The sequence below is a fragment of the Petaurus breviceps genome, unplaced genomic scaffold (genome assembly GCF_028583685.1).
Source record: "Petaurus breviceps papuanus isolate PSGF00001 unplaced genomic scaffold, PetGlider_PUasm1.0 91133, whole genome shotgun sequence".
Classification (NCBI taxonomy): domain Eukaryota; kingdom Metazoa; phylum Chordata; class Mammalia; order Diprotodontia; family Petauridae; genus Petaurus; species Petaurus breviceps.
Genome location: NW_027187419.1, coordinates 82,650,680 through 82,660,191, shown reverse-complemented (window position 1 = coordinate 82,660,191; position 9,512 = coordinate 82,650,680). Strand labels below are relative to the sequence as shown.

Below are 9,512 nucleotides of genomic sequence, written 5' to 3'. Positions count from 1 at the left end.
CTTTCTTTCTTTCTTTCTTTCTTTCTTTCTTTCTTTCTTTCTTTCTTCTCTCTCTCATCTTTCTGTATATCCATTTCTTTATTTACTTATTTACCTATCCATTCATTCATTTCTCTGTCTTTCCATCTGTCTCTCTGTCTCTGTCTTTCTCTCAGGATTGGGCCCAGGCTGAATGTATAGTAGCCACTCATGGGTCTATCCCACTGCTGATCATCAAGAAAGTTTTGCCATGCTCCATTTCTAATCTGGGTGTATCTGCTCCCTCATAATTAGCCTTATTAACCACTCACTCAGTTCTGAGGGCTCACCATATTGATGCCAGGTAGTACAAGCACCCTGCCAACTTTGGCCTTCTTACAGATCAGAACTCCTAAACTCAAGAGATCCAGCAGCATCAACCTCCCCACTAGCAGAGACTACAGCCATGTACCATCACATCCAGATGGGTGGCTGTAAAGTTATAATACTATTATGAAAAGACTAAAGCAACAGGTCACATGGCATAGTGGAAATAGTCCTGGGCTTGGAGTCAGAAATTCTGAATCTAAGACTGAGTTCTGTTATTTTTCAATTATAGTGGGACCTTGAATGAGTTACTTACTTTTTCTGCATCTTGTTATATTCACATGTAAAATAAGGATCATAGAATTTAGAACTAAATAGCACATCAGGGGTGATTTAATATAAAGCCCTCATTTATAGAGGAGAATAAAATGATGCTTTAGAAATATTTATTGCTTAAATGACTTTGCCGGGGTTATACAGACAGAAGTAAGAGCAGGGACTTGAATCCCATTCCTCTGACTCAGGGTCCATTTTCTCTTCTTTCATACAATAAAGTCTTTTCATCCTAATTCTCCTTGTGTTACTCACCTCTTGTTGCTGGGGAACAATGTGGTGCAGCAGAGCAAGTACTGGATTGTTCTGAGGAACTGGCTCCCTCGCCCCAGTAGGCTACATATTATTTCTATGACCCTGGAAAACTCATTCAAGACAACAAACAGTAGAGCTTTGGGCTTGGAGTCAAGAAGTCCTGTCTTTGATACTTCCTAGCTGTGAGATGGTGCGCAGGTCGCTTCCATTCATTTTTCTGGACCTCAATTTCCTCTTTATAATACCTACAGTGTCTGCCTCATAGGGTGGAGTCTCAAATGAGAAAATTACATGTAAGCCACTTTGCAAAGTTCAAAATGTTATACAAATAGTTTTCAAATTGTTATAAAGATAGATCTGAACTATAATATGATTATCACTATTATGAATGTATTATGTATAATAGTATGCTATTATATATTGTTATGTATAATAGTATACTATTAATATACTACTTATTTTATTATGAATACAAGCCATGGGTTCTTCCTGTAAGTAGGTTGTGAACCACAGGATGGCATTATGACCGATTTTAAATATAAACTATTAAAGCCAGTCCTTGCTGTTGAGTGGGCTATAATTGGTGCTCTCATTGGCGGTTTCACCAGAGTGTCTGCCCTCGGGTATTTTCTTTGCCTTGCTTTGCATTCAAGCAAGCATATGTGTACAGCAGTATCCATAATTGCCAAATAATTAAGCTGATGTCTCCTTTTGCAGCACATCCTGGGCCATCTCACAGAGACTACATCTGCTTCACTGGAGCCACCTTGAAATTATCTTGATTGGTTGCTCCCAAGTGAGAACAAGAGAGCATGGTATTAGTGTTTGTTCTGGCTGCTGCTGGTTTTGGGGGTTTTCCATGTCATGTGGTTTATGCCTCTCTGCTGGCACAAGCCCATCTCTCTGCCTATGCCACACTCTATCAGACGGCCCCTTGTCAGACCTCCCAGGCGGCCTTCTCCTGTCTGCCAGCAAGGCTCTTAATACTTTACCTATACATGAAACATTGTTCAATCCACAAGAAAAATCAACCACCAGTGTTTAGAAAGGTGCTTTTATGAGGTTGGTCAATGAAATGTATTGTCAAACAATGCACCTATTTTTCGTTTGGTTAATAAATCAAAAGTGTGTGAGTATCGCCAGAGCTTTGGCCTATAGCTTTGGGCTGTGATTATAGAGTCACATGTCTATCATTGAAGGAAGGCAGAGCCTGGGAGTCATAAGATCTGGCCTTACCACTTACTTAACCTCACTGTTCCTCAGTTTCTTCATCTTCAGTATTTGTTCTCCCTCCTTCTAGAACCCAAAGTAGTAATTTTGGAGTCTGGAATTCAGACACTTACTAGCTGTGTGACCCTGGGCAAATCACTTATCAACAGTAAAAGAAGATATAATAGCACCTACCTCTCAGGGCTGTTGTGAGGATCAAATAAGATAAGATTTGTAAAATGTTTAGCACTTTATAAAGTACCTGGCACTCAGCAAGTGCTTAATAAATGTTTATTCATTTCTCTTACACTCCCCCCCTGGGGAAAGCAAGACAAAGCATGGCCTTGGCAAGCATGGAACATAACCCTACATAAAGTATTCTTTAAGCACTCACTACATTCTAGGTTCTGTGATACAAATAGATTTGGGGATACAAATACAGTGAATGAAAGTTTATGTTTGAGTTTACTTTTCTAATGGGGGAGACAGGTACATGTATAAATTGATGAAGAAAAAATATATTAATAATACAAAGTAAAGAAATACAACTTAGGGCACTAGCTAGTGGTAGGGTCAAGAAAACATTTGTATTGATCCCACTGTCTGCTAGCACCCTAGCCTGTAGAGAGTTGCATCTTGAAAAAGGAGAGGGAGTCCATGAGGCAGAGGAAATGGACAACAGCCTGGACAAAGACCTAGAGATAAGAGATTGACCATTCTCTGTGAGAAACAAAGAGAAGTCTAGTTTGGCTGGAGCATAGAATAAAGGATGGCGGATGAGGCTGGAAATATAAGTTGGGGCAAGGTTGTGAACGTTTTTAAAGATAAAGAAAGTTTCTCTATGTTCCTAGAGACCACTGGAGTTGATTGTGTAGGCCAATAGCATGGTCATATATGCCCACATTTGAGGAAAAACTGCTTTGGCAGGTGTGTGTAAGATCGGATAAAGTGGGGAAATTTGAAACATCAACATTTGGCTGAGTGGGATAAGGGAGAGTAGAATTGGAGATAATGCTCGTGCTTATGAACCTAGGAGTGTGATGCCTTTAATAGAAATAGGGAAGTTTAGAAGAGGGGTAGGCTTAAGGAGAAAGAAAATGAGCTTGAGAGGTCTCCAGGAAATCTAGTTAAAATGTCCACTCGGTCAATTGGTGATGCAGGATTAAAGGTAAGGGAAGAAACTGGGGGCTATGAAGGTCTGGTAGTAACTGACAAAGAGATGATAATTATACCCATGAGGGCCGATGTGGTCAGTGACAGAAATGACAGTAAAAGAGCTTTCATTTCTCCTTTTGCCTCATTCCTCCCAAATTTTCTTTTTATTCACCAGGACCTCCTGTCCCTCCAGCTCTCCTTGTTCTCCTAACTATTCCCATCACCCTGGCACACACACACACACACACACACACATCAGGTAGACATCCCTATCTTCCATGCACGGTCTGGATTAAGGTTAAAAGGATGAGGGCAGAGCAAAGACCATCAGCTTTGGCAATTAAGAAGTTATTGGTATGGGGCAGCTAGGTGGCACAGAATAGAACGTCGGCCCTGGAGTCAGGAGGTCCTGAGTTCAAATCTGGCCTCAGACACTTAACACACACACAAAAACTAGCTGTATGACCTTGGGCAAGTCACTTAACCTCAATTGCCTTCCAAAAAGCAAAAAAAAAAAAGTCATTGGTAGCTTTGGAGAGAACAGTTTGAGGTTGGTGGCAAGATTACAAAAGGTTGAGGAATGAGTGAAAGGAGAGGAAGTGGTGGTTTGGAATTTAGAGAGCTTTTTTTTTTTAGGAGTTTGGCTGAGAAAGGTAAGAGAGAGAATGAAAATCTGAAGAGATAGGAGTAAAGGTTTTTTGAGGCTGGGAAGATTTATGCATAGTTTGAAGGTGGGATTTAAGACTTTAGGGAGATCTTAGGACTTCAAGGTGAGAGAGGACAGAAAAGTCTGGGATACTTCCAGGCTCCTTCTGGAGAGACCACCCTCAGATGTGGGAATAAGGTTGGGCTGGACCAAGACGAAGTTCACTCAGGGTTCAAAAATGAGGCAGGGTTGAGGAAAAGAAGCAAACCATCTGGTAGTTTCTGATGTTAACTAATTAGTCTTGCTAATTAGCTGCTAAGCTATGTAGTTTTTCCCTTCTAAAGGGGTACACATGTTGTCAGCACCCTCTAAATCTCACTACAATAGCAAAACCAGAATTGCCTGCCGTTGACTCTGCCTACTTCACAATTTTATTATAAGAACCAAAAATGAGAAAAGATACGTAAAAAACTTTGTAAATCTTAAAGGGAACCTTAAAACTTTATGTAAATGTAAGCTGTGATTATTTTTGAGCCATCCTATTTTTCTAATATGTCTCTGGCCAAAATGACCTTTTAAAAAAATCTCTTGTGAACTAAGAAATATATGGATACAAAATTCCTTTAAACTTTAAATTAAAGGATTCAGAGTTAGAAGGGACCGTGGAGGTCATTTAACCACCCTCATAGTTCAAAGGAAGAAACTGAAGCCCAAGCTCAGTAAGAGCTGAGGGAGAATTCAAACCCAGGTCCCTCTGATTCCTAATTTGGTATTCTTTCCATGAGACCACAACCAAGTCGATATCTCAGGAACTTGCCATTCGAAAACCCTGTGATTAACCTTAAGTAATAAGCCCCACCTAAACAGTCTCTATGTCTGGGAGAGAATTAGTCCAGTTAAGACATGCAAACACCCGCTCTGACCTTACTTAAAAGGCCGTGTATTAATCAGTCAAAGCAAGGAAAATAGGCATTTGAAGACAAATTTGCTGACAATACATTAATTTCACCCAAAGTATAGATAGCCCATATTCAAAGTAAATTACATGCAATTTCAAATTTGTAGACTTGGTAATATGGGGAATTGATTTTACAGAAAACAAAAGCTTTGAATTTATGGAATTATCAGACTGGAGTCCAATTATTTCAAAGGATTTAGTAATAGAAGTAACTTGAGAAATTAACTAGTCTAATTCCTGCATTGTATAGATGAAGAAACTAAGGAATGCAAAAGAGATGCAAATTATCCAAAGTAGTGAGCACAAGTCAGTAAGCCTGAGAGTCAGAATTCAAACCCAAGTCGTTTGATTCTAAATAAATAGACCCTGTTTTCAATGCTCTTTCTACTATACAGAATTTTCACAGGTATATTGTGTCTTAACTATATTAAATATTGAAAACCCAGTGTTGTTTTCAGGAGGAGAAAAAACAAAAACAAACCAGTTGTTCTCATTTATGTGAAGTCATGAGTTAAATGAAGTTGTTTTAGATAGTTGTGGCATAGTAGTCAATTATAAAAAAGATATTTCCGAAATTAGGGAAATATTGTGAAAGGCTCAATCAGCATTTATTAGACTCCTACTATGTACCAGGAATTTGATTAAGCACTGAGAATATAAAAAAAAGATAAATCTGTTCTCACCTTCCAAGAGCCTACATTTTAACAGAAACACTTCAAAAGTAAAGAAAGTGCTTTCAGCAGGAAGAATAATGCTGGTATACTATAATGTTGAGCAGGCTATAAGATTTGTCACAATTGTGTCCCCTTCTTCACTAGAAAATTTTCTACTTTTTATTTTGAGTTATCCTATTTTTTCCCTTTGAATTAGAATCTCTGATTTTTATTTTTGAAGTCAGTGAGAAGAGAATAATTGATTTATGTGCCTATAAGTTATCCTTGCTGGAACAGATCCACACTATAAAGCAAAGGATACTTGTTATGGCTCAGTATATTCAAGATGAACAAAAACTTCCAGTGAAATGCTCAGTAATCTCTTTCTGATTTTTAGAAAATACCAGGTGACATAGGTAATAACCACAAGGGAAATTGACTAAAACAGGTTTAGGCAGTTAATACTTAAAAGAGAAATGAATTCTAATTTCAGATCTGCCATGAATTTGCTGTGTGACTAGGTAAATCATTTCACTTGCCTAATTGTCCCAAGTTATCTCACTTGAAAAATGAGATTGGCCTAGATGATTTCTCAGTTGCTTTGATTCTTTGATTTTTATGATCTCAAATTGCTTTCAAAGTAATACAAACAGAAATTTCTATGCATCCAAGCATTTCTGGCCTTGGGAGGAGCTGCCTATGTAATGGGATTTGGAGGACTCTGGTGAAATTCCTGATGCCCAATTAAGATTTATTTCTTTGCCCCCCTATGGCTCCCTACCCTCCAATCAGACATGGTACATAATGTTGTTTACAAAGAATGTTAGAACTGAAAGAGATCCCATAAACCATCTGGTGATGAAGGGTCCATTCTATCCCAGTACAACACATACCATTTTTGTTGTTGTTCATTCATTTTTCAGGCATGCCTTACTCTTTGTTACCCATTTTGGGGATTTCTTAGCATAGATATTGGAGAAGTTGGCCATTTCCTTCTCCAGTTCATTTTACAGATGAGGAAACTGAGGCAAATAATACTTAACCCCAATTCCTTTAAGAAAAAAAAAAAGAGTTGTGTGACCCTTAGCCAGTCAGTTAACCTCTGCCTGCTTCAGTTTCTTCATCTGTAAAAATGGGATAATAATAATACCAAGGATTAAATGAGATATTTGTAAACTGCTTTGTAAAACTTAAAGCACTATATAAATATTGTTATTATTAAGTGCTAAGCACTGTTGTTTCTATGCTGCTAAAGGACTTGCATACGCTGTCAGGGTCCCTTAAATTAGACATCCCAGGACAAAACCTTGATTTCATGATTGTTTTGATCTGTGACTTGTGTTCTTTCTCCAGTCTCCTCCACTATCTCAGTATACTTGTAATTCAGGTTATTACATAGTTCATTGGATGAAATTCCTGATTGCCCCTTGGCAAAGTGTGACCTCATTTTGAGCTAAGAATGGTCAGTTTGTTCTAAAGCCCAGAAGGCTTAAGAGAATGAATTCAAAATTTGCTGGCTTTCAGACTGGTTTTACACTTAAATCATAGACTTTTGGAGTTGAATTATTTTAAAAATCATCAAGTTCAATACTTTCATTTTACAGACAAGGACCTGAGGCTCAGAGAATCTTGGCAAATGGCTACAATCCTGTGGGATTATTCAAGCAGTTAATTCGACTCACTGATATTGGCAGTTTATGGTTGTTTCTTAATGTTATGGCAATGCAAACCATTGGTAAAGTTTCTAGTGGATTCGTGGCCTTTTGTTCAGATATAAAATATATGTCCAGCATTTCTTTTTCTTATTTGTTAGAACAGGAACCAGACTAACTGTAAATTACTTTTAGGGATTATTGTTTACTTGAAGGTGTGGTGTGGATAATAATTTCTTACTCTATAAATGTGGAATTCTTAAACTTTTTTGGGTATTATGGACCCCTTTGGGAGTCTGGTGAAGCTGATGGACCCCTTCTTAGAATAGCATTTTTAAATGCATAAAGTAAAAAACACAAGATTACAAAGAAAACCATTTAAAGTAAAATGCAACTATCAAATTAAAAAAAAATTAATGGATCCCAGGGTAAGAACCCCTCTTGTAAACCTATAGCATGTAATATTGTAGCTTACAGTCATATTAAAAATGTTTGTAGGTAATAAATGCACTTTATTCTCCTAGTGTCCATAGAACTGTGGTTTGTGAATTGGTGGGGTATAAACATTCATTCATGCATTAATTCATTACCATGAATTTATCAAATATTTACTGAATGTTTGAATGTATAAGGTACTGTGATAGGTCTAAAGATGAAATCAATTGCATTTTTGTAGAAATAGGAAAAGATATATGCTGCCAAAAGTACCATGATTCTTATTGTCTTCCTCTTAATAGACATACCATAACTGGATGATCTGACCCTCTCAAAAGTGGTTCCTGAATCTAAAATAATCAAACTCTCATCACTTATCAAAAGACTTTCAAAATGACAGTTCCAGCCCTCCTGGCTTGCCTATGCTGAATACTAGGCAAGTAACAGCATTTGAATGTCGCCTATCAAATAAATACCGCTTAAAAATCAGTAGATTTGAGAGAATGATAACATTTTCTCTCACTTCTATGAATTTTTCATTTTATTCCATAACAGTCAAAATGTGATGCCTGGGTCAGGTCTCTGTCTTCACTTGCTTGAACAAAAGGTCGATGGGAAGATTTTCTCAACTTCTATTTGCAATTCAACTACAGCCTTGATGTGGGGCGTAAGGGGACCTTCACTCCCAAAGCTCTAGTATCTTCAAGTAGATCTTGAGGAGAAAAGAATGTCTTACTGAAGAACTCTACCCAGAATTAAATTCTTTTCTCCAAGACCTTAGAATTATTGGGACTTTCTTCCCCTGCCATTGATAAGAAGAAGGTATAGTTCGATAAAAGAATTTCTTTTATTTTCTTTCACACCATTTGTCTGAACCATACAGCTATTAATTTAGAAAAGTTCAGCCATAACTGAACCCCCAAATTCACTGATCCATTTTTTTGTAGAAAATAATTTGTTAAAAATCAACCAGCACTATCAGGTTTTAGAAACACAAGTCACCTGCATGAGTTTTCTGAATCTTGGTAATGGTTTGCTGAGTGCCTGGCAACAGACAAAAATGGGGGGAAGAGATGGCACAATGCCACCTTACATTACTAAAGCAACTTCTGTTTTTAAACCTCTACACCTTTTGCCATTTGATCTTTACAATAGCCCAGTGAAATAGAGCAATTATCATCATTCCCATTGGGCAGATAAAGACGGTTCTAGGAGACACACACACACTACTGGAATGAAGAGGTTCTAATCTTGACTCCTGAATTTACTGAAGTGACTACCAGCTGTAAGATCCAAGTCACATTAACTTCTCTGAACATTAATTTCTTTATCTGTAAAATTAAGGTCATAATACACCACCTACCTTACAAAGTTATAGAGAAAGTACATACTGACTTTAAATTCAGGTAAGTAAGTGTGCTTAAAGTGCTAAGTAAATGTGAATTATTATAATTAATTGAATTGTTCAAGTCATATGGCTAATAATTGGCAGAGGCTGAACTAAAACTTACATCCCTTGCCTATGAGCAAAATACTTGTTCTGTTATATCATATAAAACATGTTCTGTACCAAAATATTTACTTTTGTTGATATTTACGCCCTTCAACCACACTTTTATGGACTTTTTTGGGGGGGGAGGGGAGAGATAATTTAATGAAAAGGATATGGAGTCAGAATATCTTTGTTAAAATTCCTGTTCTGGCACTTACTGCTTGTGTGATCTTGGGTACTTATCCCATTTATCATTTATTTATACTTACCTCATTTTATTTACCCTATTTATACCACATATATTATTAAAAGGATACCATTTATACTTTTGGAGCCTCAGTTTCCTCATCTGTAAAATGGAGTGGGACTAAATTATCTTTAGTGTCCCTTCTAACTCATTCCAATATCAGTAAGCAGAAGAAACTGCTTGAATAACCTC

General features: G+C 37.3%; 1 protein-coding gene across 1 annotated transcript in view; it reads right to left on the bottom strand.

The window, feature by feature from the left end:
* GALNT5 (polypeptide N-acetylgalactosaminyltransferase 5) overlaps nucleotides 1–9,512 on the bottom strand; it is an 81,444-nt gene that overhangs the window by 52,052 nt on the left and 19,880 nt on the right. The window lies entirely within an intron of this gene.